Genomic DNA, 9,118 nt, shown 5'->3' on the forward strand with positions numbered 1-9,118 from the left:
TAACTCGCGTAAAAAGCGGCCGATCGCGACGAAACTTTAATTACCCTCGCATTGATCAATTTTACACCTACCCTGAAAATTTCATGACCCTGACCCCAATGACCTTTGACCTGCGACCTCTTTTCCGTGACCATGTTTGGCCGAAATCGCGATTCGGCGTATGTCGGCTCGCATTAGCCGCGCGTTTGTAAGCTTTTCGTGGTTTCAAACGTTCAAACATGTGATTTGATGTTGCTCCCATGCATTAGGGTGAGTGTCAAGGTGGGTGCGGTTATTTTTTCTCATCTTAGCACTGTTTACTAACGTGAAATGTGATGAATTGCAGCAGCAATACTTGGAATATAAAGAAGAAGTGAAGCAATTATGATACTTATTATTTTTTTATAATGACAGAAGGAACGTGGAAGAAAAAACATTTTGTGCAGCATGTGAAAACAAGGAAATCAAAATAGAATGAAAGAAGGGCTGCTACTTTTCATGCGCCCGAACGAAACCAGCCACCTCATCATCATAGCATGGTAATGATAGTTTAAGTTTATGTTAAAAAAGAATAGGAGGAGCTGCTGCAAAGGTCTTTGTGATGTCTCAAAGCTGTTAAGTCAAGTCAGGCATGCTTGTAGACTGAACGTTCAAGTTACGAGACCCCATCATACCGCTCCAGTGGCTACTGGCTAGTGCTTGAGCTTGTCAAATACCTAAATGTTTTTGCTCAGAAATTGTTTGCTTTATTGGTTTCTTGAGTTTCACCAGATAAGATACAATGTTGGCTGATTTGGTGTTAGTTATCCATATTAAAGTGCACTGTTTGTGACAATATTATGGAAATTGTAACCTCAATAATGAAATTTCATGCTGTCAAAGCTATGAGATGTTGCCTTGAGTTTGAAATCAGGCATACATGGATTGAAGCTGTTTTCTAAAAAAAAAATGCTTTTTAGTAACTTTCACCTCATAATTTGTATTTATTCAATCTCAGAATGGGAGCAAGGCTGAATCACAATTATCTTTTGGGAAATGCTCTACAAAACTGCATTGTTTTTATTTCTGTGGCATAATTTTGTACCTAATTCAAAGACTTTCTCTGGTGTAGTTTGTAAGATTGTTTGAACTTCTACTTTCTGACCTGTTTGGTGCCAATAAATCCTGCAACCTATTTGGCTTATTTACCCATCTCTCTTGCCATTCCTACATATTTCACGTCAGTCTATTGCATAAATATTGTGTAGTTAACATCCTTCATGATATACAAATGAATGGTACCTATAGAGGCTCGATGTGGGTAAATGAGAACCAATGAACCTATATTTTTTACAATGGCATCAAGTCCTCTTGTCACGGCCATGGATATCACAAAAGATTTTGCTGAACTGCGCAAGAGAATCCTGTGCAAGGAATCCTTGTATGATTTAGCTTAACAGCATAAATTTTATTTTCCCAGTTGCATTGGAGCTCTGCTGGAGTTTGCTGATGACAGGATGCTGAAGGGCTGAAGCTGGTAGCTCTGGCAGGAGTCCAGTGTCCACCAGCTCAAGATTCGACGCCGCCGCGTCGCCGCCGTGCGGCACTCCGCGGAGGCGGGGACGGCGGTCATGATTGAAGACGCCGCATTTCCCGCCTGGACTGTCTGGTCGGAGACTGGTAATCCCTCCGGTGAGCCGCACACCGTGGAGCTACTGCACCGCGCGTGTCCACCCGCAGCGCAGTGCAGTGCCAGCAACGGTGCCGCGAGTGCGACATCTGCGTGCATATGACGCAGTGCGACTGTCACGACTCGCGGCTCAGTGTTCTGTCAGTGTGACAGTGCGGCTCGCGCTCGTTTTAGCGAGGTGCTCTGTTGTATATAACCACCTTGATGGAGACCTATGTGCTGCCGCTTGAGTTTCAGTGTACAGTTTTATGCATCAAACTAGCGTAAGTAAATGGCTGTCAGAGGTCAATTTGAAGCGCAATTAGTACCCATAACCCAGCTGGGTTGAGCGAGTCATGTGACTAGTCCCGATGAGCGTACTGTTTCGATGTCGTCAGTCGTAGACTTTTGTAAACCATTCGTTTCGGAGCTCTGTGTTGTGTTGTTCGGGACCGCAGTTGTTTGAGCAGTTTGCTTTATGCGTCGTACGCTGACAGAACGCTGGTCGTACACAAGTCATGTGTTTCCTTTCGCCCCTAATGGGTTACTGCCCCTAATGGGTTTCAAGCTGCGCTTGGAAATCGTGCAATTTTATTTGCCTTTTGCAATGCAATTTTATTGCCGTTACCGTATTGGTAGATAGTGTCAGAAGTTGGCCATTTGATGCGTTGTCACTTGTCAGACGCTGTTGCCTTAGTACTGACAAATTGATGGGCCGCGTTTGTGTTCCTGTTAAGAAACGGATCTCAATATAAGGTGATTCAGAGGTAGGGACCTGAATGCATTCGTTCGGACTTTTCATTTTATGGGGATGCACTGTTTCATGAGCAAGAACGAGCATGGCTCTGGTTGAGCGAAGCGCAATCGATATTTGTTATCGTGTTTGTAGACTGTGGCCACATTTACATCACTATTCAACTCTACGCACCAGCATTATTCAAACTGCTTGAACCTATACTTCATTTCGCTAAATTTCGGGGTCGTCAACCTACGGTCCTTGGCCGTTACGTTTGGCCAATAACTAGATTTTATACATATTAACTGGTTCATATAATCATAGCATGATGCCCCGGGCAATTTTTATTTGATTCACTGATAATAAATGTATCCCAGTGGCCAGTACCACACAAACTGAGACTGAAACTGGACAACTCGCTTTTCGAGATTCAAGTTCATTATCCTCAGATGTTATGGTATGGTAAGCATTTAATGTTCGAAGAAAATGGTCAGCGTTACCAGTGATAAGCGGTTATTATGAGCTTTCATTTATTTCAATATTTGTTTAGGCTATTATTCTTTTGGTATCTCCTGTCAATTTCACGCGGAATATATAATATTATGCAATCGCGGTAACTACATATTTTCTGCCGGTTACTGTTATTATCATTGATTCGTAATATTTCACTACGAGCGTGGCTCGACTCACATTGTTATTATATTGGCATTCAAGATTTTAAGAATAAAGATCTTTTAATGCATTCCAATTTCATCAAAATGTCAATATGCAAAAAAAAGTTCTAAAAATTGCAGCAGTTTTGTGAATCAAAAATAGCTGTAAAATAGGCCGGTATAACTTCAACAACAGTGCGCCGAGAAACGTCTAAAAACGCGTAAACAAAAACTAAGATGTAAAAAAATAACTGCACCCGTCAAGGTCACCTGAAGCCTGAAGGTCAGGTCAGGTCAAAAGGTGTTCCGCCGCCACTGTAGGTAAGTATATTTTTTTAATTGTATTTGTACCTATATATATAATAGCCGCTTCAGCCGGGGACACCTAGGTACAGTAGGTAGGGGAGAGTGGGGCAAAGCGGCCACCCGGGGCAAAGCGGCCACCCATCGTTTCAGCCCTTCATAGCTGGCGTCAGTTCCAATTTATGGTTTCCAATTATACTTCTCTTCACGGTCGTTCGAATGAGCCAGACCGGGGTTTCAGGCCCATCACCATTGTTCTGTGAAACACGGAAAAGCATTTCTTGCCAGGTTACCAACTATGTTTACAACTTTTAAATGTTACGTTATTCCATAACCGTTTGGAATTTTTATAATCGTTCTTGTCCATGCATTGCATGGATATCATACCTACATGTATTCTACCAATTTTAATGTTTTTTACCCCACTAATAGCTTAACCCTCGCCCATGTAGGGGGGGGTTGGTGCAACCCCCCCCCCTGAGGTTTTTCTTAGCTACACGCCGAACCGTTTCAGATAGCCTGCTCAAATTTTCAGTACCCTTTGGGGCATCCTTTGCGCAACTTTTGGTAAAAAAATTTTGTGAAGGTCATGTCAGGTCACGGAGTTATGACGTCATAAAGGGAACAACCTCCGGCCAGATTTACGCTAAATTTGAGATTGCTTCACATTGGTATAAATGCCGACTGACCTGACACACTGATGGATTGTTTTAGAATCATAACTGGCTGATTTGACATTGGTACAATGTCCGTTGACCTTTTCAAGGTTACTAAAGGTCAAGGTCAGGTCAGTGACCTCGGTTGACCTGTAATGACTTCTTGCACTTGTATGCCTTTTCGGGGTATTTTGATGCCCTGAATTCGAATTTGCTATCCATTTCAGGCATCGTCGGTTGTTTCTTGTAGTTCATTTTGGGTCAGGGTCAGGTCAGTGACGTCACACGCCTGACGTGACCCAATGCACAAATGACCTTGCAGACTTCCGATGCTCCCAACGCATCATTTTTAGAGTTATGATATCGAAATATACACCAAACGATCGAGAATTGATCAAGGATCACGACAGTGAAAGTTTCAAGTCGATATATCTTACCGTTTTGCCGCAATCGGCGCGGAAATCTGAAAAAGTTAGATTTTTCCGAAAATTTGACCTTTGACCGTTCATAAGTAGGTCAAATGTTGACCTAGGGAAAAAATATACCACCAATCGCGAGATCTCGTTGAGAGCAATCCGTTGGTCTTTTCCACTAAGCTCTACGACGCTCCGTTTTCAAACGCCAGGGGGGGGTCGCACCAACCCCCCCTGCATGGGCGAAGGTGGCAAAACACCGTTTACGGGCGAGGGTTAACTGGAATAGGTATTTTTGTCTTGGACGGTATGCGCGTGGCAAAGTGGCCGGGGCAACTCAATATACCCTGCAAAGTGGCCACCCCCAATTGGCCATAAGTTGCTTCCATCTGGATAAAAAACATTATTTATATTCAAATGTGTCGTCATGCATTCATCTTGGCCACTTTTCAGTTGCATGAGTTACCAAATAATGCAATTAAATGTTTTTTTTTCATGAAAATCCTTTGTTTGTTTACCTACAGATGGAAGATGATAAAGTAAACATCCATCCTCGCTTAACCTTGTCACCATCAAATACCCTAGCCGTACATACACGAGGCAACTATTTTGTTTCTCATATCGGGCCGACTTGAGAAGACGCCGGTGGCCGCTTTGTGCCAGGGTATGGGGCAAAGTGGCCAATATGTATAGGTTTAAAGTTTTGTCAATGACTCAATATCTTTCATATGTGAACGCTTTTGGAAATAAAACGCAGTTGAAATAAAAAGCAACTTAATAGGGATTACATTGATATAGAAAGAATCTTTCCAAGTTTAAAAATGAAGCGTTGGCATCGTGAGAAGCGTTAGGGTGGCCACTTTGCCCCACTCTCCCCTACCTGTAATCGATCAGGCTTGGACTCAAGGTTGAGTAGGCATCCAACCGCTTAGCTCTGCATGGCAGCACGTCCCGAGAAATCGTGAAAAGTCAGTCGCTGACGCCGGCGCGAACTTCCCGGATATCCTTTTCGCTAGTCAATCGTCGCACCGCGGTAGTCGTCGTCGCACAGCGCCACTGGTCGCCGCACTGCGCCAGATTTGATTACGTTCGGCACACGCCGGCTGACGACGCGGCTCCATAGACGAGCCGCCCGCGGGCAAATCCAATTGCCGCTCATCAGGCGAGCCGCGTCGGTAAACTTACCAACGTAATCCAGTTCCACCGCCGACCAACTGTGAAACGTCTGCGCCGACGAGCCCGCGCCGCCGCCGCCGACGACCCGGCACAATCCTGTTATGGAAATTCGGCCGGCCGGCCGCCGGGGGACGCCCGGGCATTGTCGAAAGGTGACGATTTACACACCCGCGGGGCCGAAATGTATCGGTCTGGGATGTTTGAACTGGGATCGGCGCCGGCGGGGTGTCGGGGACCGTCTGTGTGGAGCCGAGCGGACTGCGGCGCCGGGCGAGGCTCGGCTGCCGGCCGGCGCAGAATGGACGCCGCGCGCAGGAGATACGACCAGTCACCGGCGCCGCTTCCGGTGTCGGCCGGTCTCTGAATGGTCCGCTACCAGTCTCCCACGCCGAACACTACCAACACCGACCAGAATAGGGACGGCACAGGTGCAGAGTCATCATCCCTGAGACATCTGAGACACCGGTGACTCGCCAGCCGTCACCGAGACATCTGAGACACCGGCGGCTCACCAGGCAGCGGACCCTGAGACATCTGAGACACCATCGACTCTTCGGCTAAGAGCCATTCATCCCTGAGATACCCATCTGAGGCACACCGGCGACTTATCAGTAGAGGTGGCAAATTGTGGACCCGAGGACCCGGTCCAAAGAACCAGTCTGGACCCATACCTATGGGTCCAGACCGGTTCCTGAAAATTTTCTTACGGGTCCAACCGGGTCCTACCATAAACCATGCACACTACACATGATTCCAAAATATGAAGTGAATGAAAATAAAACATTTGCTCTTGTGTGTGTGTGTGTTTTTTTTTTTTTGCACACTAGCTCATAAATATTACCAGTGGGAAAAAGGCTGTTTTACTTGATGCAACTAATGATATCTACAAATAGTTTGCATTAATTGACTTTTGGGGAACGGGTCCAACTGGTTCCGATTTTACCTTAGACTGGGTTCGACTGGTTCCAGAAATGTCCAGTCGGGTCTGGTTCGAATCTGGTTCCCAAAATTTTCACATTTTGCCACCTCTACTTATCAGGCATTCCTGAGACATTTGAGCTACCGGTGACTGTGTCCAGCTATGAGCCATCCTTGAGACATATGAGGCACCGGCGACTGCCAATCTACGAGCCGACCTTGAGACATTAGTGGTAACGGAGACTATCCAGGCAGCAAAACCACTGGCGGTCGCAGCCGCTCGCAAAAGGGGGGGCCAAAGTCACACTCGCGGGACATAACATTTATTAGTCACCGGGGGGGGGGGGGGTGATCGGCTAATTTTTTACGTCCACGAGGCGCCGCGCAGTTGGCATTACTTATGCTTCATCCATCTCATTCTTGCGTGAAATCTTTAAGCTCAATTTAAGGCAAAAGCACCAGTTCCATTTCCCGTCCCACGGTGTTTCCACCTGTCGGGCCACTGCACCATGGCGACGGATCGGTGTAGCATATGCTGGAAGGTCGGGCACGCGGATTCATGACCTTACCACAATAAAACAATTCGGAAAAGTACGGATACCTCTTGCTTTGAACAAGCATGTGAAACCCAGAGATCATTTTCAGACTATGGCATTTACCCATATAGTTCTTTGGCGGCGGGAGAGAATAGGTACACCGACCTCTGGAGACCCCCGGCCCCACAGGTTCCTGGTTTTCAAAATTGGCATCTGAGGGCCGCGCACGACTCGCGCGGGGCCTCGCAACGGCTCTATTGGGGCTCACTCAACCTGCCTTATAGTCCTACTGCTAAAAAGACTGGCCCTGAGCCCTAAGGACTTCATCAGTCTCTGCCAGCCCCAGGACCCACACCGGCTCATGGGGTCCCGACGTCGAAATATGAGGGAATCTGCGCGGGACCATCAGGACGTAAAGTAATCTCGATCAGAACCAACGTACGGCTGTGCAGGAGTCTGCGTGAGCCCTGTGATCTTCAGAAGCCCACCCATGTATGTTTTCACTTAGAGGCCAGTTTAGGGCCCTCAGAGACCAGTACAGGGCCTGCAAACTGTAAAGGCCAGTAGTTTGAGACCATCAGAGACCGAGTTGGGCTCTCGGAGGCTTATGTGGGTCCTACTCATTTCAGGCCAACATGGGGCCCTCAGAGGTCAGCGTGGGGCCCTAAAAGACCGGAATGAGCCGTCGTTGGAACCCAGAGGCCAGCAGAGGGCCCTCAAAGGCCAAGATGAGCCCTCCTCAGAGGCCAATGCAGGCCCTTAGAGGCCAGCATCGGGTCTTCAGCAGCCAATGCGGGGCCCTCATTGGCACCTAAATGTTCGTCTTGGGACACCAGAGACAGCAATAAGGCCACTAGAGACCGGTGAAAGACCCTCAGACGCCGGTTGGGGCCCCTGAGGCCGGTAAGGGGTCCTCATAGGTCAGATGTGGGGCCTCAGACGTCGATGTGGGCTCTTAGCGGTCAACGTGGGCGCTTGACCGCCACTGAAGTTCCCTCAGAGGTCAGTGTTGGACGCTCAAAGACCGGTGTGGGCGTGTTTTTTAGCCTCGTGACGATCGAATCAGGGCCAGGGTCCCATACACCTATGGGGGCCCATCGGTTGCTTGAGGGGGGGGGGCAAATGATATGATGGCCCCCTTTATGTGCCTTGGGAGGGCATGGCCCTGATGCCCCCCGCGACCGCCACTGTGTACACATTACATACAGGCCTCTGAAATTACATACTAGCTAATGCAAACTCTATGCAGGCCCCGGAGATCCCACGCTAATCCTTAAGAAACCAAGCCGGCATACGGCGTCACCACCGGGCTTCTGAGGTGCACAGCACCGACCCATGAGGTCTTACTTTAGTGTCTTAGAGCCACGCTCCTTTGGCAGGGCCCACCCGCCACTGCCGAAGAGCAGGGATGCGGAGCCGTGGAAATTTCAGACGGCTCCGGCTCCGGCTCCGGCTCCGGAGAAAAAAAAATCGGCTCCGGCTCCGGCTCCGGCTCCGGGTGAAAGGTCTTGGCGGCTCCGGCTCCGGCTCCGGCTCCGAGTAAAATGATCCGGCTCCGGCGGCTCCGGCTCCGGCGGCTCCGGCTCCGGCTTCTACCCAGTACATCCCCTATGCGATTAATTAAATACGGGTGGAAGAAAAAAGGCGATGGGATTGGTACACGTTGCTTCTGTATTTGTATAACAAGGCTATTTTGAATACCACATTGTTTTACGCCTTGTACTGTCAAACCGAACTAGGTAAATAATTGTTTTCTGTTCTACTGTTATCTATGTTTCCTCTCAAGAAAAGGAGCCGGAGTCGCCCCCTTTTTTGACGGCTCCGGCTCCGGCTCCGGCTCCGGGCTACATTGTTTCACGGCTCCGGCTCCGGCTCCGGCTCCGGGCAAAATATGCCGGCTCCGGCGGCTCCGGCTCCGGCTCCGGCTCCGGCTCCGCATCCCTGCCGAAGAGGTCTCATGCCAGCCATTGCTGGGCCTACGAGAGCCTCAAGTAAACCCACGCTGATATTCCATGTAAGATGCGGCCATACTCGTGAACCGGTGCCAGCGACGCTGACCGCCAAATTGACAGAATACGAAACTGAGCCCACTCATGAGTA

The 9,118-nt window shown here is 48.5% G+C and overlaps 1 long non-coding RNA gene across 1 annotated transcript; it reads left to right on the plus strand.

Annotated features, from left to right (window-relative positions):
- Window positions 1-310: 310 nt before the first annotated feature.
- LOC122379123 lies at window positions 311-2,414 on the plus strand. The gene is made up of 2 exons (XR_006256130.1): window positions 311-518; window positions 1,439-2,414. It is a non-coding gene; the product is annotated as an uncharacterized LOC122379123 (long non-coding RNA).
- The last annotated feature ends 6,704 nt before the right edge of the window (window positions 2,415-9,118 follow it).

Source organism: Amphibalanus amphitrite, unplaced genomic scaffold, assembly GCF_019059575.1.
Source record: "Amphibalanus amphitrite isolate SeventyFive unplaced genomic scaffold, NRLGWU_Aamphi_draft 000072F_arrow, whole genome shotgun sequence".
Lineage (NCBI taxonomy): Eukaryota > Metazoa > Arthropoda > Thecostraca > Balanomorpha > Balanidae > Amphibalanus > Amphibalanus amphitrite.